Raw genomic sequence first — 27211 nt, 5'->3', positions numbered from 1 at the left:
TGGCTGGTCTTACATTGTCTAAGGCCTCCACTATCACAGACTTTCAGATGAATTTGTAAAGCTGTAGAACTTCAAAGAGCTCCGTGAGAAGGTATAGACGTGTCTCAGACTCAATTCCTTGGTGAAGCAATATGATGTTGGGGTGGATTAATATCTTCCTTATATTTGCCATGGTCTGGTCTGGGTGGCATCCTTGCTGCTTCTTTCCATGCATTTTGATAACCATTGTAGCAGTACTTCCACTGTCACAGAACCTGCACTACCCTAAGAACTCCCTTGTCACAGGACATCCACTGTGGTAGTACCTCGGCTGTCAGGAAACTCCACAGACTCAGTACCTACAAACTGCAAGATCTCTACTGGCACAGGAATTCTACTGTCCCTGAACATCCACTGTCACAGCACTTCAACTGTTTCAAGGACCTCTATTGTCACAAGACCTCCTATATCACGGTTATAAGGACCTGCATTGTCAAAAGACCTCCATTGTCTCAGCCCTTCCACTTTCTCAGGACCTCCAAGCTGCAGGAACTCTACTTGCACAGGTTATCCATTGACACTGCTTTTCCACTGTTGCAGGACCTCAACTGTTATAAGGACCTCCACTGTGGCAGGACCTTCAGTGTCTCATCAACTTCACGGTGAGCAAAACCAATGTGCAAGACCTCTACTAGCACAGGATATGCACAGTATCTATAGTTAGACTGTTGCAGTACCTTAACTGTTCCAGGACCTCCAATTTAGAACATGCACTCTTTTAGCAGCCAGACATTTGCAGGACCTCTACTGGCACAATAATTCCTCTGTTGTTGGACCTCCACCGTCAGTTCAATGGCACTGACTCATGACATCCACTGTTGCAGGACCTCCAATGTTGAAGGATGTTCACTGTTGCAGGGCATTCCCTGTCAAAGGACCTCTGTTGATGCGGGATCTCCACTTTCACTGTTCTAGCAAACCAACTATTGCAGAACCTACAGAGTTGGAACAACTACATTGTATCAGGACATTTACTGTTGCATGACCTATAGTGTGGAAACACCCCCATTTTTACCAGATCTCAGCTGTCCCAGGCCCATCTCCACTGACTGAGGACCTCCAATAATGCAGGACATCCAATATTTCAGGACCTCAAATGTGCCAGGACCTCAACTGCTGAAGGTTCTCCAATATCGCAGCACCAAAACAGTCACAGGACCTCCATTGTCCCATCACCTTTACTGGCCCAGCACCTCCACTCTCACATGACCTACAATGGTGCATAAACTCCAATGTCCGAGCAACTGCACTGTCTCAGGACCTCGATTTTTCCAGAACCTCCAATGGTGCAGGACCTCCACTGTCACCAGATCTCCACTGTCTTAGAACATCCACTCTATCACCAACTCGACTTGTGTAGAACCTCTCCTGGCACAGCATCTCCATTGTGCCTGGTCTGACATTGTCTCAAAACTTCAGCTATCACAGGAATTCCACTGTAGCAGGACCTCCTCTGTCTAAAGACAACCCCTATTGCAGGACCTTTACTGTGCAAGGAACTCCACTGTTGCAGGACATCCATTCTTGCAACACCTGCATTGTCTCAGGACCTCCACTGTACCAATCCCATCTCTAATGTCTCAGGACGCCCACTCTTTCAGGACCTCCACTGTTGCATGATCTTGAATGTAAAAGGACCTTCGCTATCTCAGTGCCTCCACTGTTGCACGAACTACAATGTCTCTCAGTGCCTCCACTGTTGAAGGACCTACAATGTCACGGGTGCTGCACTGTTTTATCAACTCCACTATCACTTATTACAAGGCTTTGCTGGTTATTTATTTTGAAGCTTAATGGAGAATGATGTTACTTTTGACAAAATAAGAATTTGTTCCAAACCGCTTGTGATTAATTGCCATATGTGCAAGGATCAGTTGCCCCTAGAAGATTGCATGAATCCATAGGCCTCAAGACCTCACCTTGTGGGAACCGTTTCCTTTTGGTGGTGATACCGTCCTGGTAAAGGAATGGGTTAACAGGACAACTCTGAAGTCTGGGGTACACATCAGTCATATTGAGTCCTTGTTCGGAAGAGGAGAAATCTAGAAGAGGGAGAAGAATTGGTGGAAGAATCATACAGTACTTAAAAAGTTAAGACAGAAACGATTTTGCAGAAATGGATACCAGAGACAGAGCTAAGCAACACAGAGCAAACTGGGTAGAACAAAGCACAAAGGTACCTGTCCTTGCCTGCCTGCCGCTTATTTTTTGGATGCTGTCTCCAGCCCTCATTTCTCAGGAGAGATACTGTCCTGTCCCAGGAGAGTTTTCTTGCTTGATTGAGTACAGGAACACTGCTTCATTTGGATATTCCTAATTTCTTGGACCATCCCTTGAATCCTCTTAGCCAGCCACTGATGGGGACAGACTCGCCCTCTCCTCATGCACAGAGAGATAATAGGTTGTCTTCTGTGTTCTCATTGATGCTTCTGTTCGGCCTGAGGCTGCTTGTTGAATGAAGGAAGAAGACACTCTGGCATGTATGTTTTGTCCAGGTCATCTGTAGTGGCCTGAGAAGAAAGCCAGTCCCAGTGGTTCTTCTGAAAGCTCTATGACTAGAATATGGACAAAGGCATAAATGAGGCCATGGGGTTGACAAGTCCAATGTGTCAATGGTGGGTTGGTTTCCACTCCTCTGCAGTCCAGTCCTAGAGGGACAGCAGCATAATCATTAAGGGTAGGGAATGGAGCCATTACTAGACTCACTGTCTGAGCCTGGGTATGAAGCCAGGCATCAGAATTGCCTGTCCTTCCAGTAAGCAGTTGGATGCCATGATCCGCTTAGACTTTCTTTGATGTAAAGAATCTTTGTCTTGTGTTTTGAATGGAACATGTTGCACTACTTCCAAAATTCCAGGGTGTGGCCTGAGAGGTATCATTTCTTCATAGGGATTTGGGAAACGCTCCCAATCTTCTTTGAAACAGGGGTGCATTATCATGTCTATGACTGATATTTCTGGGTTTGAGTGTTATTAAATGCTAAGCAGGTCATCTAGCTCACTTGACACCCCACAGTGGTCAAGATGCACACCTGCCACAACCTGTCTTTTCAGCTCTTATATTAAAACAGAGGTAACTTTTTCAGCTACCATAAAATGTAAGACTAACATTCATATGTGGTTCTTTGGACCATCATAAGTATAACCCAGGAAGAGTTCAGGGGCATCAAAAGTGTTAGCACCGTAGTACAGGTTCAGCATTTGCTCTGGTTTGTCTTGGGTACTAAGGCCAATGTCGATGATTTTGACTTTATTGTTCTTATCCACCATTTTATTTGTTTTGAAGTCCTGTATTTATTCTGTGCCCCTGACAGTAGATCCAGGCTGCTAATATCTGCATAAGTATTTCCCATGCCTTGTCTTTCACTATGTAGCCATACTTTCAGATACATTTATGAAGACATTGAATCTCACACAGCTCCATGACAAGGTATCTACTTGTTTTCATCTCAATTATTGAAGATGATGTTGGAGTGGTTAACCACAATTGTCATCATTGCCATGGTCATTATTGGATGGCATAAGTGCTTCTTCCTCACAAGGACTTGGAGGCCACTGTAGCAGGACATCCACTGTCTTAGCACCTGCTTTTTCCCCACACCTCCACTGTGCTGACTGTCCAAGCCTATTTTGTGCTGTCTTGCCTGTGAACTTCCTGCCTTTGCAGAAGGAAGTAGGATGCCATGGTCTGGTTATAATTTTGTTCAGTTGAAGTGTCCTTAGTTTCCAGCACTTGGAATCCTATATATTCCATTGCTCTTATACTTACAGGGTCTGGCCTGAGGGGGATCAGTTGCTCATAGGGATTTGGGAACTGCATCTAGCCTTAGTTGAACTAGGGTTGCATCATGACCACAGTGACTTTTGGCCTATATCTAGGGTTGACTGTCATTAGGAGGCTAAGTAGGTCCTTCTGACACCACACCAGAGGCACCACACACTCCTGCTCAACCTGTCTTCTCAACTCTAGAATGAAGAGAGAGTCAAATGGAAACTTTCTGACTGCCATGAAATATAAAACTCCACCTAAGGTTCAAATTTAGTTCTTTGGAACGTCATAAAATTTGCCAAAGAAGAGTTCAGGAACACAAAAAGTATAAGTACTGCAGTGCTGGTTCATCATTTACCCTGATTGGAATGGGATACTAAGGCCAAAGTTGGTAATTTTGATTTTCCCATTGATGTACAACACAATATATTTGGCTTTAGGAGCCTGTGAAATATTGTGCGCCCATAGCAGTAGCTCATCACAGCTATTATTTACACAATATTTTGCTGGCCTTGCCTTGCTCTAGATAGCCATACTTTTGGGTGTATTTGTAAAGCTGTTGCCCTTCAACCAGCTCCATGAATAGATGTATTGTTTTGGTCTAAATTACTTGAAGAATCGAGATGATGTTGGGGTGGTCAACCATCATCATCACTTCCATGGTCATTGCTGGCTGGCATTATTTCTTCTCTAATACAAGGACTTTGTTGGACACTGTCACAGGAACACCAGTGTGGTAGAAACTTTGTTGTCAAATCAACTCCACATTCTCAGGGCCTCCAAATTGCAGGGCCTCTCCTGGCACAGGACATACACTTTCCCTGTACTTCTACTCTCACAGAGTCTCAACTTTTCAGGACCTGAACTATTGTAGGACCTTCACTGTTGCAGAAAATTGATTCTCTCAGCAACTAGTATGTTGCAGGACCTCAGCTCGCAGAGAAATTCCACTGCCGCAGGACCTGCAATGTCAATGTAAATCTAGAGTCTCAAGACCTCCACTGTTGCAGGAGCTCCAGTGTTGTACGATGTCCAATTTTGCAGGGCCATCACTGTCAAAGGACCTCCTCTGTCACAGCCTAGACCTTCAGACTTAACTGTAAAACTAGTGGCATTCAAGTAGCACCATGACAAGGTATTATCTTGTCTCAGACTCAATTACTTGCGTAGTGAAATGAAGTTAGAGTGGTCAAAAATCATCATCGTTACAAGCACTTTGATGTGCACTGTAGCAGGACATCCACTGTTCCAGTGTGGCTTCTGTCCCAGTACCTCCACTATCACTGGACCTCCAGTGTCATAGGACCTTCTCACTAACAGCGGCTGCATTGTCAGGACCCTCAATTTTCAGGACATCTACCGTCACTGTATGTGTACTGTTGCTGGACTTTCATTGTCACTGCACCTAAACTGTCACAAGGTCATCCAATGTCACAGAGCAGTGTCTCAGCACCTCTACTCTTCCAGGACCCCACAGTCACAGGACCTCCAATAACTCAGGAAATCCAAGTTCCATTACCTCAACTGGCACAGCGTGTCCACCCACTGATGTTGGACTTTCACTGTGGTAGCACCTCAACTATCACATGAAGCCCACTATTGAACGACCTCCACTTTTCAGGACATCTATTTCCTCTGAAACTAGAATTGGCAGGACCTCCTCTGTCACAGTACGTCTACTGTCAAAGCAGTTCCACTATCACAGGACCTCTAGTGCTGCAAGGCTTTCACTATTATAGCATTTCTATTGTCGCCACACCTCTTCTGGCTCTCCTACACCTGTACTGTCCCATCACCTCCTAGGTCAAAGATCCTGACTCGTGCATCAGTTGAAGTTTTTCAAGACCTCCACTGTAGCAGCATATGCACTGTCCCAGCTGCTACTCCACTGTCAAAGGACCTGAAATGTCTTAGGAACTCCACTGTTACAGGACCTCAACTGATGAAGCACCTCAACTGTCACAGTACCTCCACTCTTGCAGTACCTCCAAAAACTCAGCCACTCCACTGTCACAAGTCTTCCAATTTGAAGGAACTCGACTGTTGCAGCACCTCCACAGTTGTCGAAGCACCATTGATATGGCACTTCCCCTGTCCTGGGACCTCCATAGCTTCTACTCTATATTCTGAGGACCTCAACTGTTGAAGCACATCCACTGTCCCAGGACCTCCATTGACAATGGACCTCATTGTGTCAGGAACACCACTTTTGCTTGGTCTGTCCCTATAACCTCTGGGCTGGCACTAGCTGAGGACAGACTTTCTCCCTACTGAGGCATACCAGGAGAGTAGATTGGCTTCTGTGTTCTTATTGCCATTGTTCTTCTCAGTGAGGCTGATTATTTAGTGTATTCAAGCGACACTGGAGGCATGGATGCCTGTTTCTCCAGTGTGGGTGTCATCTGGAGTGGCCTGAAGAGAGAAGGGCAGCACCAGGGGCTCTTATGCCTAATCATGGACCAGTTTATGGCCGCAGGGAAACAGAAAGCCATTGGAGGATGATGAGACCAGTGTGCTTAGGGTGGGGTAGCTTCCACTCTTCCTTGAGCCCAAAGGGAATGAATCATTATCATCAAGGGTAGGGAATAACTGAACTCAATGTGTGAGCCTCTGTTGTTCAGCCTTGTACCTGGAGAACTTGCCAGGACAGTAAGCAACATGATCCCATGGGTTGATTATACATTGTAATATCTTAGGCTCTGGACTCAATATGTTCCATGTCGTCCACAATTACAGGGTCTTGTGTGATGGAGCTCAGTCCTCATAGGGATTTGAGAAAGCCTTTCGGTCTTCCTTTAACCAGCGGTACATCATCACATCAGTGACTGTCATCCTATATTTCATGTTGAGTATCATTAAGAGGCTAAGCAGGTTACCATCTCTTCTAACACCCAACAGGTGGCAGAATACAATTGCCACAACAAGTCTTTTCAAATCTAGTATGAACACAGAGTAAAGATCTTAACTTTTTAAGTACCATGTAAAACTAAGGTCCACATGTCATTTTGTGGACTATCATAAAGTTTGCTGGGCAAGAGTTCAGGAGTTCCAAAAGACAAAGCACCACAGTGCCAGTTCAGCATTGCCCTGGTTCAACTTGTGTTCTAAGGCGAAAGAAAGTCTACGATTTAACTTATCCATTTATGTCCAACATAATCTTATATGGTTTGAGTTCCCTGTGTACTATACCATGCTCATGGCATTAGCTCACAGTTGCTCTAATTTGCCTAAATATTTGCCTGACTTTATCCTCCTCTACCTTACCCCCATTTTCTGGTGTTTTCATAAAACTGTTGTCCTTCAATGAGCTCTTACTTGGGGAAATAAGATGCTGTTCAGGTGGTCGACCATCATCATTGTCTCTGCCTTGGTCATGAGTGGCTGGCACCATTGCTTCTTTAGAAGCAGTTTGATGATCATGGGGCTGCCAGGGAGCTGATGGTGTGTTATTGGGACCTTGGTGTTGCTCCTGTGTCCCATGGTCCTTAAGTCTTTGTATTGACAGTGGAAGTATACCTCCTCAGAGATTCTGCTCAGTTCTAGGGTGTTGTAACTCCTCCTTACTATGTGTAAGCATTGTAGTTAAAAACTACAAATATTCCCTAGAAATAACTTAATAAGAATAGAATAAAAATGATGAAAAAGATGTAGTGAAATTACTATATGTGTTAACTCAAAATGAGCAAAATGTCTTGTGGATTGACTTTGTATTTTTGCTTTCCCAACAGGGTGGACCTGTAGTGCAATAGATCACATATTCAGATGATGTCAGGTGAAATAGTAATTAGCCAAATAAAGGTTACTTCCTCTGATTGGACAATGGAAGGAAAAGGTAGAGCAGAATGCATTGGAAAAGGGAGAGAAAGAAAAATAGAGATGGAGGATGTGGGCAAGAAGTAGATGGAGGAGGAAGAGGTTGAAAATGGAGCAGACCCCTGTGGCCTGGAGGAGCCACAAGTAGCTAGAGATTTCATAAATGGGCAATAGAGTGGTGTAGAGGTGTATTTGTCCAATCTAATCGCACACTTTGTCGTTATATTATTGAGTTTTCTGTTCCTTGCATGGGCGTTTTTGGTTTGGAGATTTACCCATGTAAATCTGGTTAGTATAAACCTCTGGTATTTTCATTTCAAATGACTAAGGCAAGTCCTGTGAGAGGAACTTTACCCAGCCTTCTGCAGGCCAGCCAGAGGGTGTGGGTGGAATGAGAAATGCAACAGCACTCCAGGCACTTCAGTTAAAATTTGTTTGGTTAAAGTAGCAAACTAACAGCAGGAACCAAGACAAGATGGCTGCATAGAACTAGCCATGTAGGGTGAACCTAACCACTGATACCAGAGCATAGAATGAATTAGCATGGGTTTAATTTAAAACTACATGCAATAGATGACGTCGAGTGTGGTAGTCAACAATCCACTAGGGAGTTAGGATTCTTGTCCTAGGGATGAGAGAATTAGATTCCTGAATGAGCAGAGATGGGTCAAGGGACTCCAGCACATGGGGATCTTAAACACAGGGATAGACAGACCCAAATCAGGCTCTGAGTTCTCCTTCTGTAAAAAGAATCAGTATAATGAATGGCTCCAGGCAGAGAGGGAAAGTAAACGGTGCCTGCTTTTAGTTAAGTTTGGTTTAGTTGTTGCTAATTTGGTTTAATTGGATAGAAGAGGACAAAATTTTGGCCTCAGTCACCTGGGGAATTCCTCCTGAGGTTCAGAGCTAACTCAGGGAAAATGGGCCCAGATTATCTGGGAGCTCCTGCTGTGCAGGGAGAAGCTGAGCTAACAGAAAAACTACAACCTGCAAAGCAGACAACAGAGATTGGATGAGGATAAAATCCTCTAGGAAAGTCTCAGTGTCTCACAGGATGCTCCTGTTCTCTCAAAAGTGGGTTCAATATCCTGGCCTGGCAGATTAGAAAAGGCCGGAAAGAAAGGTTTCTACTGTGCTTGTTTGGTTTAGTTACTTTGTTGAGAATTTAATTTTCAAAATGTGTGTGATTTTGAATTTTCTGGTTATTTTACTATTTTTCTGGGAAAGATGTCAAGCTAAAATTCTTTCTGGTTACTGGCTAAAGGACATGCTAGTTTGGGAGAAAGACCTTATGTTTCTGCTTATAGGAAAAGTAATTAGGCCCTGGACTCCTTCCAGACTTCTCTGGATCAGAAAGGGCAGAGGAAGCCACCCTGAAGAACTAGAAAATTCTAGAGAACCAAACAAGAAAGGTAAAGATTCCTTATGCCATCCTTCACAAGGCATGAGCAAAGACTTATGATTGGTTATTATTAAATTTGGCTCATAAAAAGACTATCTTTTCACATGCTCAAACAAAGAGCAATTTCATCTTGAGTAGTCAAGGTATTTTATGTTAAACTGGTTCACAATTGGCTTAGCAATCGAGCCTTAGGATGCAGAGTAACAAGTGCATAGAAGTAGCCATGGAGGCTGCGTGAAACTCTGATGCCTGTGTTTAGCCAGACTTAGTGCTGGGTTATTTTAAAATGGCATGTAGCATAATGTGCTTGAAATGAACTAAAATCAAAGTTAGAAAAATAGAATATATATCATGGAAAGATATCAGGGAAAAGGCTAAAAACAAAAATCCCAAGTAAAATCCAAACAAATAACCAACTTTATAATCTGTTCAGCAGAATCATGAAGCTCTCTAGAAGGAGACAAGAGAATGCAGCTGTTGGGCTATCTCAGGCAAACTCTGCACCAGAGCACCTGTTCAAAGAGATTAGGGCATCATTCCTGTATCATGGATGTTTACTGGGAGAATTGAATGAATTAACAGCTGAGTTGTGGAATTCTATATATCTATAAAATAATCCGCAGTGGATAATACAAAGTTATGAAATATCTTCCAGCTTCTTAATCAGAACTATAAATTTTCAATGTAGCCCATGGATGCTGAGGGTAACTGTGATTTCAAGGTCATTCCAATCATCTATGTTAAGTGTTTTGACTCAAGGAAAGTGGCATTGCCATAGATGAAATCAGTTAAAGGCATATTTATTTCTGCTTTGCCAAGTAACTGGACAAAAGTCAGTTCAAAAAGTTGCCATTATTGAGTGTACTTTTTTCCTCTCAGTTGCTTCATGTGTTTTCTCACTTATATAAATTTCCATACATCTATACAGTAAAATATGGTCTTATCAACCCTAACTTCTCTCCTCCAAATTCTAAAAGATTCCTCTCAGAATCCCCCTTTTGACTCTATAGCCCTGGTTAATCTGGGACTGGCTGTGTAAATCAGATTAGTCTAGAACTCACAGAGGTCCACCTGAATCAGATCCTGGGTTAAAAGTCAGCACCACTAAACCACCCCTCTGTGTGTGTGCGTGTGTGTGTGTGTGTGTGTGTGTGTGTGTGTGTGTGTGTGTGTACAGAAATACACATAAACACATTTTTTTGTATCTCATTAAGCCCTGTTAGACCTGGTCAGGCTTGCATACTGTGTGTACATCTGTTCACTGGGAGTCGTACCGATGGCCTTCCCCCAAGGAAGAATGAATTTCTATCAGCTGCTGTTAACTGCAGCTCCTCATTTGATGCAAGGACTTATAATTTCTTCTCCCACCCATGCATGATGTGCAGACAAATGCCACATCTGTCACTTTACTCGGTTAACATATACTAATAAAATGTTGTGGTGTTTTCAAATTTATATGTATATATATATATATGTATATATATGTATATATATTGTGCATGTATAATGACACATCGTATATACTCGTAGTGGCTATTCCTAGTTGTGAACTTGACTATAAGTGGAATGAACTACAACCCAGAATTGTAAAGCTCACCTTTGATCCTGATGTTGAGGCTGGGAGATACAAGTTTCTGAACTGCATCTTGGCATGGAGATCATGAGGCAAAGTGGCTAGGAATCTCAGGAGCTTAAGGCAAGGAGGTCTCTGAGTTCAAGGTCACCTGGGACAAAGCAAGTCCCAGATCCAGCTGTGGTTGTATGCACCTTTAACCTGGGACACAACTTCTGCTGGGGATTTACATGAGGACATTGGAAGAAGGAAGAGTCTCTCTTTTTCACCTGCCTGTCTGCCTGCCTTGTGGGACTGAGCCACTGCTAGATCCTTGGACTCCCATTCATACCTGCTGCTGATCATGGTTGGGGAGTTGGACTACAGACTGCAAGTCATCAACAAATTGTCTCTCTGTACAGAGATTACCCATAAGTTCTGTGACTCTAAAGAACCCTATATAAGACAATTCTCTTTTATAATATATAATTTCTATTTATATATTAATGTACAATGTAATTTATTATTTTATTCATAATTTTATTACACACATCCATATATTTATATGTAAATAAAACACAGGTTGTATGCCTATGAAACAGTAACACACTGCATACTTGATGACTGCTGCCTTGTCCCTACTCCCTACTGCAGGGGAGAAAATGGACCAGTCTCACCAATGAAAAAGGTAAACTAAAATGTTAACTACTGGGTGGAAATACAGATGGTGTGCATATAAAATAACATCTTCTTGATTCCTTCTTTAGAAATTTTTCTTCATTTCTTGAAGTCACTTTTTATGATACATTATTATATGATATACTATCTCACAGTTATTAAGGTAAGTTATTTTTATTGTTAGTACAAAAGTATACACATAATGTTTGCTAATTCCAGTAATGTCCGGGTAAGGCTTCATGCACATGACTGCATTGTATAATATTTCCCTATGTGATCCAAAAACTCTTTTGTTGTTATATTATGATCTCTAAGCAGAATATTAATGATCCTGAAATTGTATACCATACCTAAGATTTTTCTCAAACATTTCATTAGCTTTCCATAGAATGCTATTGTAAGTGCATTTGACTGTTCAGTTCCAGGGTATGAATTCCAGTAGAGTACTTTCTGGATAATATTTCCTTACAAAATGCTGTTAACTGCTTCCTCCAAGAAGTTAATTTCTTGTTTTAAAATTTATAAATTATGTTTAAATGGAAGATAGAGAAGGCAGATGCTGGATTATTTAGAACCAAGCTGGTTTTCTGTCCTGATGTGGGTAAGGGCTGGTCACTTGTTATGTTTCTCATTCCTTTAGATTTGTAGCTGTTTTAGACTTTATAAATAATCATTTTGAGTATTCCAAGTCCATAGGCATTTTCTGACCCAATTGTCCATTTTACAGGAGTATTTTTCTTAGAAGTTTGGAACCATAAAATAGAAATTGTCCTAACTAGTCAAGATTCCAGGGTATATGTGGGTAGGATTTTGCTCATTTCCTGCTGTGTGATTTCATTTTGCTGTTCTGACCTTGTTTTTGCATAGGGTGCTGGCCGGTATAAACTGGAAATGTATGTTAAGTCGTTGTCCAAGGCAGTGTTGCAGATGTGGCCAGTATTTGTTTTAAAGGAATCAGTGAAGGGCATTCTGCACTCGAGCTTTGTGAAAAAGTGTGCAGATGCTCATGGCTGTGGATGCTGTGTGGTGTGAAGAACACTGCAGTTCATTGAATATGGTGTGAGGAATGCTGCTGTGCACTGACTGTGTTGTGTGAGGAATGCTGCTGTGCACTGACTGTGTGGTGTGAGGAATGCTGCTGTGCACTGACAGTGTGGTGTGAGGTATACTGCTGAGCACTGACTGTGTGGTGTGAGGGATGCTGCTGTGCACTGACTGTGTGGTGTGAGGGATGCTGCTGTGTACTGACTGTGTGGTGTGAGGAATGCTGCTGTGCATTGATGCTGCCTTTTTTTCCCCACTGTTTTTTTTTTTTTATTAACTTGAGTATTTCTTATTTACATTTCGAGTGTTATTCCCTTTCCCGGTCTCCGGGCAAACATCCCTCTCCCCCCTCCCCTTCTTTATTGGTGTTCCCCTCCCCATCCTCCCCACATTGCCACCCTCCCCCCAACAATCTAGTTCACTGGGGGTTCAGTCTTAGCAGGACCCAGGGCTTCCCCTTCCACTGGTGCTCTTACTAGGATATTCATTGCTACCTATGAGGTCAGAGTCCAGGGTCAGTCCATGTATAGTATTTAGGTAGTGGCTTAGTCCCTGGAAGCTCTAGTTGCTTGGCATTGTTGTTCATATGGGGTCTCCAGCCACTTCAAGCTCTTCCAATTCTTTCTCTGATTCCTTCAACGGGGGTCCTATTCTCAGTTCAGTGGTTTGCTGCTGGCATTCGCCTCTGTGTTTGCTGTATTCTGGCTGTGTCTCTCAGGAGCGATCTACATCCGGCTGTCAGCCTGCACTTATTTGCTTCATCCATCTTGTCTAATTGGATGGCTGTATATGTATGGGCCACATGTGGGGCAGGCTCTGAATGGGTGTTCCTTCTGTGTCTGTTTTAATCTTTGTCTCTCTATTCCCTGTCAAGTGTATTCTTGTTCCCCTTTTAAAGAAGGAGTGAAGCATTCACATTTTGATCATCTGTCTTGAGTTTCATTTGTTCTAGGCATCTAGGGTAATTCAAGCATTTGGGCTAATAGCCACTTATCAGTGAGTGCATACCATGTGTGTTTTTCTGTGATTGGGTTAACTCACTCAGGATGATATTTTCCAGTTCCACACGTTTGCCTACGAATTTCATAAAGTCATTGTTTTTGATAGGTGAGTGATATTCCATTGTGTAGATGTACCACATTTTCTGTATCCATTCCTCTGTTGAAGGGCATCTGGGTTCTTTCCAGCTTCTGGCTATTATAAATAAAGGCTGCGATGAACATAGTGGAGCACGTGTCTTTTTTATATGTTGGGGCATTTTTGGGGTATATGCCCAAGAGAGGTATAGCTGGATCCTCAGGCAGTTCAATGTCCAATTTTCTGAGGAACCTCCAGACTGATTTCCAGACTGATTGTACCAGTGTGCAATCCCACCAACAATGGAGGAGTGTTCCTCTTTCTCCACATCCTCGCCAGCATCTGCTGTCACCTGAGTTTTTGATCTTAGCCATTCTCACTGGTGTGAGGTGAAATCTCAGGGTTGTTTTGATTTGCATTTCCCTTATGACTAAAATGTTGAACATTTCTTTAGGTGTTTCTCAGCCATTAGGTATTCCTCAACTGTGAATTCTTTGTTTAGCTCTGAACCCCATTTTTAATAGGGTTATTTGTCTCCCTGCGGTCTAATTTCTTGAGTTCTTTGTATATTTTGGATATAAGGCCTCTATCTGTTGTAGGATTGGTAAAGATCTTTTCCCAATCTGTTGGTTGTCGTTTTGTCCTAACCACAGTGTCCTTTGCCTTACAGAAGCTTTGCAGTTTTATGAGATCCCATTTGTCGATTCTTGACTTGGAGCATAAGCCATTGGTGTTTTGTTCAGGAAATTTTTTCCAGTGCCCATGTGTTCCAGATGCTTCCCTAGGTTTCTTCTATTAGTTTGAGTGTATCTGGTTTGATATGGAGGTCCTTGATCCACTTGGACTTAAGCTTTGTACAGGGTGATAAGCATGGATCGATCTGCATTCTTCTACATGTTGACCTCCAGTTGAACCAGCACCATTTGCTGGAAATGCTATCTTTTTTCCATTTGATGGTTTTGGCTCCCTTGTCAAAAATCAAGTGCACATAGGTGTGTGGGTTTTTTTCTGGGTCTTCAAATCTGTTCCATTGGTGTATCTGTCTGTCTCTGTACCAATACCATGCAGTTTTTATCACTATTGCTCTGTAATACTGCTTGAGTTCAGGGATAGTGATTCCCCCTGAAGTCCTTTTATTGTTGATGATAGTTTTAGCTATCCTGGGTTTTTTGTTATTCCAGATGAATTTGAAAATTGTTCTGTCTAACTCTTTGAAGAATTGTATTGGTATTTTGATGGGGATTGCATTGAATCTGTAGATCGCTTTTGGTAAAATGGCAATTTTTACTATATTAATCCTGCCAATCCGTGAGCATGGGAGATCTTTCCATCTTCTGTGGTCTTCTTCAATTTCTTTCTTCAGAGTCTTGAAGTTCTTATTGTACAAATCTTTTACTTGCTTGGTTAAAGTCACACCGAGGTACTTTGGTATTTGGGTCTATTATGAAGGGTGGTGTTTCCCTAATTTCTTTCTCGGCTTGTTTCTCTTTTGTGTAGAGGAAGGCTACTGATTTATTTGAGTTAATTTTATACCCAGCGACTTTGCTGAAGTTGTTTATCAGCTTTAGTAGTTCTCTGGTGGAACTTTTGGGATCACTTAAATATACTATCATATCATCTGCAAATAGTGATATTTTGACTTCTTCTTTTCCGACCTGTATCCCCTTGACCTCCTTTTGTTGTCTGATTGCTCTGGCTAGAACTTCAAGAACTATATTGAATAAATAGGGAGAGAGTGGACAGCCTTGTCTAGTCCCTGATTTTAGTGGGATTGCTTCAAGTTTCTCTCCATTTAGTTTAATGTTAGCAACTGGTTTGCTGTATATGGCTTTTACTATGTTTAGGTATGGGCCTTGAATTCCTATTCTTTCCAGGACTTTTATCATGAAGGGGTGTTGAATTTTGTCAAATGCTTTCTCAGCATCTCATGAAATGATCATGTGGTTTTGTTCTTTCAGTTTGTTTATATAATGGATCACGTTGATGGTTTTCCGTATATTAAACCATCCCTGCATGCCTGGGATGAAGCCTACTTGATCATGGTGGATGATTGTTTTAATGTGCTCTTGGATTCGGTTTGCCAGAATTTTATTGAGTATTTTTGCGTCGATATTCATAAGGGAAATTGGTCTGAAGTTCTCTTTCTTTGTTGGGACTTTGTGTGGTTTAGGTATAAGAGTAATTGTGGCTTCATAGAAGGAATTCGGTAGTGATCCATCTGTTTCTATTTTGTGGAATAGTTTGGATAATATTGGTATGAGGTCTTCTATGAAGGTCTGAGAGAATTCTGCACTAAACCCGTCTGGACCTGGGCTCTTTTTGGTTGGGAGACCTATAATGACTGCTTCTATTTCCTTAGGCGTTACGGGGTTGTTTAACTGGTTTATCTGTTCCTGATTTAACTTCGGTACCTGGTATCTGTCTAGGTAATTGTCCATTTCCTGCAGATTTTCAAGTTTTGTTGAATATAGGCTTTTATAATAAGATCAGATGATTTTTAGAATTTCCTCTGAATCTGTAGTTATGTCTCCCTTTTCATTTCTGATTTTGTTAATTTGGACACACTCTCTGTGTCCTCTCGTTAGTCTGGCTAAGGGTTTATCTATCTTGCTGATTTTCTCAAAGAACCAACTTTTGGTTCTGATGATTCTTTCTATGGTACTTTTTGTTTCTATTTGGTTGATTTCAGCTCTGAGCTTGATTATTTCCTGCCTTCTACTCCTCCTGGGTGTATTTGCTTCTTTTTGTTCTAGAGCTTTTAGGTGTGCTGTCAAGCTGCTGACATATGTTCTTTCCTGTTTCTTTCTGCAGGCACTCAGCACTATGAGTTTTCCTCTATAGCACAGGTTTCATTGTGTCCCATAAGTTTGGGTATGTTGTACCTTCATTTTCATTAAATTCTAAAAAGTCTTTACTTTCTTTCTTTATTTCTTCCTTGACCAGGTTATCATTGAGTAGAGCATTGTTCAATTTCCACGTATATGTGGGCATTCTTCCCTTATTGTTATTGAAGACCAGTTTTAGGCCGTGGTGGTCCGATAGCACGCATTGCATTAATTCTATCTTTCTGTACCTATTGAGGTCCATTTTTTGACCAATTATATGGTCAGTTTTGGAGAAAGTACCATGAGGAGCTGAGAAGAAGGTATATCCTTTTGCTTTAGGATAGCATGTTCTATAAATATCTGTTAAGTCCATTTGGCTCATGACTTCTCTTTGTCTGTCTACGTCTCTGTTTAATTTCTGTTTCCATGATCTGTCCATTGATGAGAGTGGGGGTGTTGAAATCTCCTATTATTCTGTGAGGTGCAATGTGTGTTTTGAGCTTTAGTAAGGTTTCTTTTACGTATGTAGGTGCCCTTGTATTTGGGGCCCAAATATTTAGGATTGAGATTTCATCTTGGTGGATTTTTCCTTTGATGAATATGAAGTGTCCTTCCCTATCTTTTTTGATGACTTTTAGTTGAAAATTGATTGTATGTGATATTAGAATGGCTACGCCAGCTTGCTTCTTCCGACCATTTGCTTGGAAAGTTGTTTTCCAGCCTTTCACTCTGAGGTAGTGTCTGTCTTTGTCTCTGAGGTGTGTTTCCTGTAGGCAGCAGAATGCAGGGTCCTCGTTGCGTATCAAGTTTGTTAATCTATGCCTTTTTATTGGGGAGTTGAGGCCACTGATGTTGATAGATATTAATGAATAGTGATTATTGCTTCCTGTTATATTTATATTTGGATATGAGGTTATGTTTTTGTGCTTTACTTCTCTTTGTTTTGTTGCCAAGACGATTAGTTTCTTGCTTCTTCTAGGGTATAGCTTGCCTCCTTACGTTGGGCTTTACCATTTCTTATCCATTGTAGTGCTGGATTTGTAGAAAGATATTGTGTAAATTTGTTTTTGTCCTGGAATATCTTGGTTTCTCCATCTATGTTAAGTGGGAGTTTTGCAGGATACAGTAACCTGGGCTGACATTTGTGTTCTCTTAGGGTCTGTATGACATCTGTCCAGGATCTTCTGGCTTTCATAGTTTCTGGTGAAAAGTCTGGTGTGATTCTGATAGGTCTCCCTTTATATGTTACTTGACCTTTTTCCCTTACTGCTTTTAATATTCTTTCTTTATTTTGTGCATTTGGTGTTTTGACTATTATGTGACGGGAGGTGTTTCTTTTCTGGTCCAATCCATTTGGAGTTCTGTAGGCTTCTTGTATGCCTATGGGTATCTTTTTGTTTAGGTTAGGGAAGTTTTCTTCTATGATTTTGTTGAAGATATTTACTGGTCCTTTGTGCTGGGAGTCTTCACTCTCTTCTATACCTATTGTCCTTAGGTTTGATCTTCTCATTGAGTCCTGGACCAATGTTTTGGACCAGTAGCTTTTTCCGCTTTACATTATCTTTGACAGTTGAGTCAATGATTTCTATGGAATCTTCTGCTCCTGAGATTCTCTCTTCCATCTCTTGTATTCTGTTGGTGAAGCTCGTATCTACAGCTCCTTGTCTCTTCTTTTGGTTTTCTATATCCAGGGTTGTTTCCATGTGTTCTTTCTTGATTGCTTCTATTTCCATTTTTAATTCCTTCAACTGTTTGATTGTGTTTTCCTGGAATTCTTTCAGGGATTTTTGTGACTCCTCTCTATGGGCTTCTACTTGTTTATTTATGTTTTCCTGGAATTCTTTCAGGGATTTTTGCGATTCCTCTCTGTAGGCTTCTACTTGTTTATTAATGTTTTCCTGTGTTTCTCTAAGGGAGTTCTTCACGTCTTTCTTGAAGTCCTCCAGCATCATGATCAAATATGATTTTGAAACTAGATCTTGCTTTTCTGGTGTGTTTGGATATTCCATGTTTGTTTTGATGGGAGAATTGGGCTCCGATGGTGCCATGTAGTCTTGGTTTCTGTTGCTTGGGTTCCTGCGCTTGCCTCTCGCCATCAGTTTATCTCTAGTGTTACTTTGTTCTGCTATTTCTGACAGTGGATAGACTGTCCTATAAGCCTCTGTGTCAGGAGTGCTGTAGACCTGTTTTCCTGTTTTCTTTCAGCCAGTTATGGGGACAGAGTGTTCTGCCTTCGGGCGTGTAGTTTTTCCTATCCATAGGTCTTCAGCTGTTCCTGTGGGCCTGTGTCTGGAGTTCACCAGGCAGGTCACTTGCAGCAGAAAATTTGGTCTTACCTGTGGTCCCGAGGCTCAAGTTTGCTCGTGTGGTGCTGCCTATGAGCTCTCCACGGTGGCAGCAACCAGGAAGATCTGCGCCGCCCTTTCCGGGAGCTTCCGTGCACCAGGGTTACAGATGGTGTTTGGTGTTTTCCTCTGGCATCAGAGATGTGTGCAGAGTGCAGTCTCTTCTGGTTTCCCAGTTGTGTCTGCCTCTCTGAAGGTTTAGCTCTCCCTCCCACGGGATTTGGGTGCAGAGAACTGTTTATCCCGTCTGTCCCTTCAGGTTCTGGTGGTGTCTCAGACGCAGCGGTCCTGCTGCTCCTGGGCCCTCCTCTGCGGGAACCCAAAGGCCTTAAACAGTTTCCTATTGGGCCAGGGATGTGGGCAGGGGTGAGCAGTGTTGGTGGTCTCTTCTGCTCTGCAGCCTCAGGAGTGCCCACCTGACCAGACAGTGAGGTCTCTCTCCCACGGGGTTTGGGAGCAGAGAGCTGCTGCGGGCTGGGATCCGCGGGTTTGGGACTCCCGGTAAACCCCGGAAGTGCCCAGTCCTAGAGGAATTTTTGTCTCTCTGTGTCCTGAGTTCACCACGCAGGTCTCTTGCAGCAGAAAAGTTGGTCTTACCTGTGGTCCCGAGGCTCAAGTTTGCTCGTGTGGTGCTGCCTATGAGCTCTCCACGGTGGCAGCAACCAGGAAGATCTGCACCGCACTTTCCGGGAGCTTCCGTGCACCAGGGTTACAGATGGTGTTTGGTGTTTTCCTCTGGCGTCAGAGATGTGTGCAGAGTGCAGTCTCTTCTGGTTTCCCAGGCGTGTCTGCCTCTCTGAAGGTTTAGCTCTCCCTCCCACGGGATTTGGGTGCAGAGAACTGTTTATCTGGTCTGTCCCTTCAGGTTCTGGCGGTGTCTCAGACGCAGCGGTCCTGCTGCTCCTGGGCCCTCCTCTGCAGGAACCCAGAGGCCTTATACAGTTTCCTCTTGGGCCAGGGATGTGGGCTGGGGTGGGCAGTGTTGGTGGTCTCCTCTGCTCTGCAGCCTCAGGAGTGCCCACCTGACCAGGTGGTGAGGTCTCTCTCCCACAGGGTTCGGGAGCAGAGAGCTGCTGCGTTTCGGGATCCGCGGGTTTGGGACTCTCGGTAAACCCCGGAAGTGCCTGGTCCTAGAGGATTTTTGCCTCTCTGTGTCCTGAGTTCACCAGGCAGGTCTCTTGCAGCAGAAAAGTTGGTCTTACCTGTTGTCCCGAGGCTCAAGTTTGCTCGTGGGGTGCTGCCTATGAGCTCTCCGCATCGGAAGCAACCAGTGACGCTGCCTTTTTCTTTTCTCCCTACACCCTTCTGCTGGCTCAGGTTGGACAACTAGGTGCCCATGACTACCTCCTCATTGTGGATGAATTTAGTCTGGTTGGACTTTCTCAGGAAAGGTATGACTAATTGGTCACTTAAACACGTCAACTAATTGGTTAGTTTTAGTGTACTGAAGTGATAGTTTGCATTTAATTTTGAAATTTGAGTTCAAAAAGAAGTGATGTAAAAGCTCTTTGTGTTTACTCACCTTCACTATAACCCTAGTTCTTAGAGCACATGAATCTCATTTTGGGTTCACTCATAAGAATGTATATTAGTATAGAACATTTCATTAAATAATTATATAAATATGTACACATATACTTAGAGCTTGTAAAATCTTTAAATATCTTAATGTTAATGTTATAGAATAGAATATATTTACCTGTTTTATAATTAATTATCATAAGTGATGTGGACAGGACATAATCTTCTGAAAGTCTGGTTTAATTCCCCAAACAGCAACCAGGCTGAGGAACCTAAGCACAAGTATTCTGAACATAGACTCCTCTATGACAGTGAGCGCTGTTTCTTTATATTTTCTTCCTAGGGCAGCAGAACTCATGACTACAACCAGTTCCATGGTTACACTGGAAGTTGCAAATCAAGGCATCCTCTCTCACTGCCTGTCCACCTTTCTTATCCAGCCATTGTCCTCCATGGTGCAGAGAGGTAAGAGCTAGTGACTCAAGCCAGGTTAGCCAACATATAGTAATCCTGTATTGAGATATGGCTCCTCCTAAAAGTTATCAAAATCTGGGGCTGGAAAGATGGTTCAGTATTTTACAACATCAGTGTTAGCTCACAACTGCCTAAACCTCTAATTTCAGGGGATTTGAAACCTTCTTCTAAGTTCTTTGGACACCAGTCAAGCATTCATGTGCACACATGCTGGGCAAACACTCATACACATAAATTATTTTTATAAAGTGAGACCCTAAAAGTCCCATGTAGTAGCTCCTACCACAGCTCTTGCTCAGCTTTTCAAGGAAGAAGTTAGTTGAGACTGAGTTCATGATGCTGAGAAATACTTCTGGATCATGATACAGATCAGATCTGATGGTACGGTTTACTAGATATATTCACAGTCTGTTAGGTGCAGTATTGTGAACCCTCTTCTGACGCTGACTCAGCTTTTATTTTTACTTTTTATTTTTTCAGTTTTATTTTTATTACGCTACTCAAGTAAATTAATACTAAATTAATGAATCTGGGAAAATGAGAATTAGTTTAAATGAGTAAATAAGAAAATGTGAAATGTTTTTTATTGAAAGCATAGTGTCAAAATTATAGTTTTTAGCAGGGCATTTGAAATACATGCTTTTTAGAAAACCATTTATTTATTTCCTTTACAATCCTGTCTTCCCAGTAACCCACCATACAAATCTTCCCTCCATCACACTTTTCCTGAAATGGCAAAGCTTGTTTCAGGGTGTCAACTCCCATGAATGCTTTTTAAAAGATTGTAAAACAGATACCTGAGGGAAAAGTATGCCTTTTATGCAGTTTTAAGCATCTGATTGTTTACTTCTTTACATTTCACAGGAACAGACCCCTCTACCTAGACCTGAAGTTAGGAGCTAAATTTCAGGAGTGACAATGCAACAAACAGCATGCATCAGTGTATAGAAAAAATCTTTTTATTCCTTTGTAGACACAGGAACAGCTGGCTACTTGGCCAGTGAGCCATAAAGCAGTGTCAGGTCTGGTTATATAACCATTCCCCAGTTTTTGTTACCTCTTCTGTGAGGAAGAAACATGCATGAAATTTTGCTAATATCTCTGGTGAGTCCCTGAAGTAGTATAGCTTCCTCTTTTCTTTTCTCAGCCTCTTACCCCTTCCAAGGAAGAGCTTCAGGAAGTTTTACCTACTTGAGCTCCATTGAGTAGAGGCTGGCAAGGGTCTCTAGTGTGACAGTGATATGTGGATCCAGAGGTCCTCAGTGGAATCTAGCACATGCAGCCAGGAGAACCTGAACCATTCCTCCAAGTCAGTTGCCCCTGCTTCCACTCTGACCAAGAGTGGTCCTGGCCATTGGGAAACCCCAGCAGAGGTGCTGCCCACCACTGTCACTGTCTCCCAGCCCATATGAACAGACCTCCCTCCACCACCTCCTCTACCACAGGTCCACTACACCAGATATTGGTGGCATTTCAGTGGATTTGCCACTCCCCCCTCCTTCTGCAAACAAGGCAGCATCCCAGTCTGCACAGGTGGCTGGGAAGAAAGAGTGTGGAGCAGCAGTGGTGGTCTGAGATATAGAAGGACTGTCTGGACAAGGAAGCAGAGAGGAAGCACAGGGAGCAGGAGAGGAAAGGGCGACAGATGCACTCTCATTCCCTGAACTTGCTTCCTTCTCAACTTTGACCACACCGACCAAACCAGGAAAACCTTCCACACTGCAGAGGCCCCAAGAAACAGTCATTCTGGTGTTGTAGTCCCCGCAGCAGCCCCCCACTATTGAGCACAGGGATCTGCAGTTCATAACTATCAGTAAAGAGGAGTTGTCCTCTGGGGAGTCTGTCTCCAGACCCATAAAAATAAGATGTCAGGAAGAAGCTGGAGAAGCAACAGCAAATGCACCTTGTGCATATGCTAAGCAAGGAGATCCATGAGTTGCAAAACAAGGGGGACGGTAGTGCAGAGGCGACTGACTGCCTGTGGACGCTTATGCTGGAGTGGCAGTTCCAGAAGAGACTTCAGGCCATATTTCTTGCGTTTCTCCCAGGTTCATTTCATAAAACTGTTCAAGAAGCACAACATTTGATGTTTCCATAGTAGAAATTTATAACAACAATGTTTTTGCCCTTCTGGCCTTAGACAGTTCTACAGTGGTGTCTATGGTTAAGTGCCAGGCAGTGAGAACCCAGGAGTGACATTCAGAGGTACACAGGATGATCAGCAGGTGAGGTGCTCCTGGAGCCCAGTGTCCTGAGTGCAGGTCCTCAACCTTACAGCTGCCCACTCCAGCTGTGCCTGGGATGGAGCCAGTGCTACCAACCTAGGAAGCAGCTCATGGAGTGTGCTTAGTATGTGCCCCATTGCTTCAGTGCATGACAAGGTTAATCTGCAGGAGTAGCAAGGATTTTAGCCAGCTCTCGTTCTGTATCTGAGGAAGAACATGTCTTTAAGAACATCAATATGCTCACCTCTAGCACATATCAGCTTTATATATCAAAGATATCATAATAAAGCTGTTTAAAACATAAAAAGTTATAAGGTAGCTCAAGGGTAGGATTACTGACCCTGAGTATTATATCTAATTACACACACACACACACACACACACACACACACACACACACACACACACACACTGAAAGAGCTACAAAAGTTGGAAAAATAAACGAATTTTAAAAATATATAAATAAATGTATAATTATTAAAATCTATATGAGAGTCAATGTTTATCACCCAGCATTGAGGAAGGGGCTTAGAGAAATGAATTATCCCCCTCCAACCTCAAAAAACATACGCACACACACAATCAATGACATGTGTAATTATACCAGGAAATACCCGCATTTTATAGAATGCCATAATCGAAAGTAAGAACCATCTTTTTTGTTAAGGGTTGCCAATACATTCTTTTTCCAAGGTGTGTGCAGCTGTGCCAGTCTTGTTCATTATGGGATGGAAGAGGCCCCTGACCTGTGAGCCTAGAGGTGAGCAGGGGATCTTTGCTCCATTCTGAGACTGAGAAAGGCAGGATGCCCACAAAAGGGTCCATAGCAGGGAAGGTTTTCAAGCTATGGATAGTCCTGGAAAAGCCTATACCAGGCACACAGTTAGCAGTGATGTGTTTGCAGGGAGTCCAAGGAACCAGCTTTGTACTGATGCAGGTGGGCAAGCATTTATCATCCACCTCCCACTCTGACAGCAATGAGAGTATTGCTTAAGTTTTATTTCATAGATTTGATCCCTAACCAAAATACCAAAAACTCCACCCCAAAGACTGCACCCTTAATGATGTAGCAAATAGAATAGTGGATGCTAGGCCAGGAACCTTTGACTCTTCTAATACCATTGTGTATTTCCGAGCAAGGAAGGAGAGGTATCAATGGACAGCAGTCTGTTTCCCCACGAGTACTCTACCACTGAGTTAGTAGCCTTAGCCCTCCTCACCTCTAGAAAAAGGGTGTCACTAAGTTGTCCAAGCTGATCTTAAACTAATGATGTAGACCAGGCTAGCCTTGAAGTTCTGATCCCCCTACCTACTGTGTGTCTTGAGTGTCTGGTATTACAGGCCCGTTTCTCTATGGATTAGTAGCCCATGGAAGAGTCCATGATCCCATGACCCTCTAGTTCTCACCCTGTGGAGCTATTGGCCTAAGGGGGAGATGGAGTACATCTGAAGGGATGAGTCAACAAGACAACTCTGTAGAGTGGGGAACTCATCATTCATATTGGGTCCCTGCTGGGAAGAGGAGAAATCAAGAGGAGGGAGGAGGCTTGGTGTTGGGGAATCCTCCTCTTCCTCCTCTTTCTCCTCCTCCTCCACCTTCTGCTGCTAATGCTGCTGGTGCTATTGCTGTTTCTCCTGTTGGTGCTGTAGCTTCTGCTGGTGTCTTTTCATTGGCCATGTGTCTGAAATCACCTCCTGTTTATTCTCAGGACATGACAGAATTTCAAGATGGCACTGTGAGAGAAAAAAAGTCAATTTATTCTAAGCAAAAATCTTATGTGGTAGAATACTTAGATTACCATTTGGAGCTTTGATTGCCTTATTATTTTATTAAATCTTCTCTTCTACTTCTCAGTTAAGATTTTTGAAAGAAATCATTTAGAAATGTTACAATATATATATATATATATATATATATATATATATATATATATATATGTAACAATATATATGAATTGCTAGGTCTTAGGAATGAAAAAATCAGTATGCAAAACAATATGCATGCATGCAGGATTCTGACCATCAACAATAACCCACAAAGTAGGTTGTTGATACTTATTCAGTGACAAACCTTGTTATTAATTTTAAGGCTTAATGGAGTGGGATGTTACATTTGAAAACATAAGACTCTGTTCTGCAGCACTTGTGATTGATGACCACATGTGCTAGAACCAGTAGCCCATGGATGAGTCCATGAGCCCATGAATCTCTAGTCCTCACCCTGTGGGAGCTATTGGCCTAAGGGGGAGCTGTAGTCCATCTGAAGGGATGGGTCAACAAGAAAACTCTGTAGAGTGGGGAATTCATATTGAGTCCCTGCTGGTAAGAGGAGAAATCAAGAAGAGGGAGAAGGCTTGGTGTTGGGGAAACCTCATAAAAGAACTTAGAGAAGATACAAGGTAAGAATTGTGGGGAAAATGGAAAGCAGAGACAGAAGAAGGACCAGCATAGAGCAAACTAGAAAGGACAAAGCACGAAGGTACCTGGGCTGTGCCTGCTGCTTGTTATCTGGACTCTCCCTGTGGCTCATTTCTGGGGTGAGATTCTGTTCTGCCCCAGGCGAGGTTTCTTTCTCCTTGGCAAGCAGCAACAAAGCTTTATCAGGGCATTTGCTATATTCCTGGTCCACCCCTTAAAACCTCTGTGCCGGACCCTGCTGGAGATGGGCTCATCCTCTAATGGGGCTCTGTGGGAGAGTAGATTATCTTCTTTTATTTTCTTGTTGCTACTCTTCTCACTGAAGATGCTTGTTGTTTGAATGTATGGGACACTCATGGCACATTTGTGATAGTGGTCTTGTGTAGGTGTTATCGGTAGTGGCCTGAGACGACAAGCCACAGTGGACCTTCTTCCTCCTTTTGTATGAACCTTCTGGCCATAATGAGATACGTGACCTTGGGAGAATGACACCTGCAAGGTGTCAAGGACTGGCAGGCTTCCACTCCTCTTTCTTTGTAATCTAAAAGCAGCAGCAGGATCAAGGCTAGGGAATGGGGCTGCAATGGGACTCACTTGCTGTGCCTGGGCTGTGCAGCCATACCCCGGGAGAGCCTGCTGTTGTAGGAAGCAATAAGTTGCCATTTCATCATTATATTTTCTTTTTATTAGGGAGTATTTTATTACAGAGGCTTGAAATCCCATGCATTTCATCGCACCCAAAATTTCAGGGTCTGGCCTGAGGGGAAGCGGTTCTTCACAACGAACTGTGAACCCCTTCCCGTGTTCTTTGAACCAGGCATGTTTCATCACCTCGCTGGCTGTTGGTCTATACATTGGATTTACTGTTAGTAATTGACTAAGAAGGTTCTCCAGTTCTTCTGAAACCCGACAGGGGGCAGGATACACCCCTGCAACAACTTGTTTTTGTAATTCTTGGATGATCACAGAATCAAATGGGAGCTTTCCCACTACCATATAATACAAGACCACTCCTATTGTCCACATATCATTCTTCATCCCGTCATACAGAAGTCCAAGGAAGTGTTCCGGGGAACCAAAAGAATACGCACCGCAGTGCTGGTTTAGCATTTGTCCAGGTTGTGTTTCGGTGCTAAGCCCAAAGTCGATGACTTTGACCTTTTTGTCTTTATCAATCATTATATTGTCCACTTTCAGGTCTCGGTGAACAATCCCCTTTCCATGGCAGTAGCTCACTGCTGATAATATCTGTTCAAATATTTGCCGGGCCTCATCCTCCTCTACTTGCCCTGACTCTCTGATGTACTGGTAGAGTTGTTGGCCTTCCACCAGCTCCATTATGAGGTATATTCTAGTTTTGTTTTCAATGACTTGTAAGAGAGAAACAATGTTGGGGTGGTTGATCTTTCTCATTATGTTTTCTTCTGTCATGGCTGGCCGGAACCACTGCTTGTACTTTCGGAGAACTTTGACCGCCACTGGGGTTCCTGTGAGCTGGGGGCCAGGAGGACCTTGGCATGGCTTCCTTTTCCAATAGTCTTCAGTACTTTATATTGGGAATGAAAGGTTCCCTCCTGAGAGATACTGGGATCGGGACTAGAAGGTGGTAACTCCTCCTCAGTCTCTGTAGGCATTTTATCAGTACTAATGCTACCTAAAAATAACAAACAAATGGAATCAAATAATGAAAAAGATGGAGCAATTCAGGAACTAATATTACACATGTGGAACCTAAAATAAACAAATGAAACAAAAAGAAAAAATAATAACAAAGAAAAGACTAGACTAGAAAAATAGAGTAAAATTATGAACAGGGGGAAATATGAAGAATCATAAGTAAAAGCCACCCAAATGACCATCCCCAAAAGAGAAAGCCAAGAGCACACAAATACTAAATGCAATGATGAAAATAAAAATCGTCATACTACAATAGGATTGGGCGGCCAAAGCTGATCAATACTGTGAATGGATTGTTTGAAGAAAAAGGTCAGATGAAAGAAATGAGAGGAGAAAGACTGAGTATAAGACAA

General features: G+C 42.7%; 1 pseudogene; it reads right to left on the bottom strand.

The window, feature by feature from the left end:
• Positions 1 to 1217: 1217 nt before the first annotated feature.
• Positions 1218 to 26519, bottom strand: LOC148007049 (sperm motility kinase Y pseudogene; annotated as a pseudogene).
• Positions 26520 to 27211: the final 692 nt, after the last annotated feature.

Source organism: Rattus norvegicus, chromosome 1 (assembly GCF_021556685.1).
Source record: "Rattus norvegicus strain SHRSP/BbbUtx chromosome 1, alternate assembly SHRSP_T2T, whole genome shotgun sequence".
Classification (NCBI taxonomy): domain Eukaryota; kingdom Metazoa; phylum Chordata; class Mammalia; order Rodentia; family Muridae; genus Rattus; species Rattus norvegicus.
This window is presented reverse-complemented; position numbering and strand designations above follow the sequence as displayed.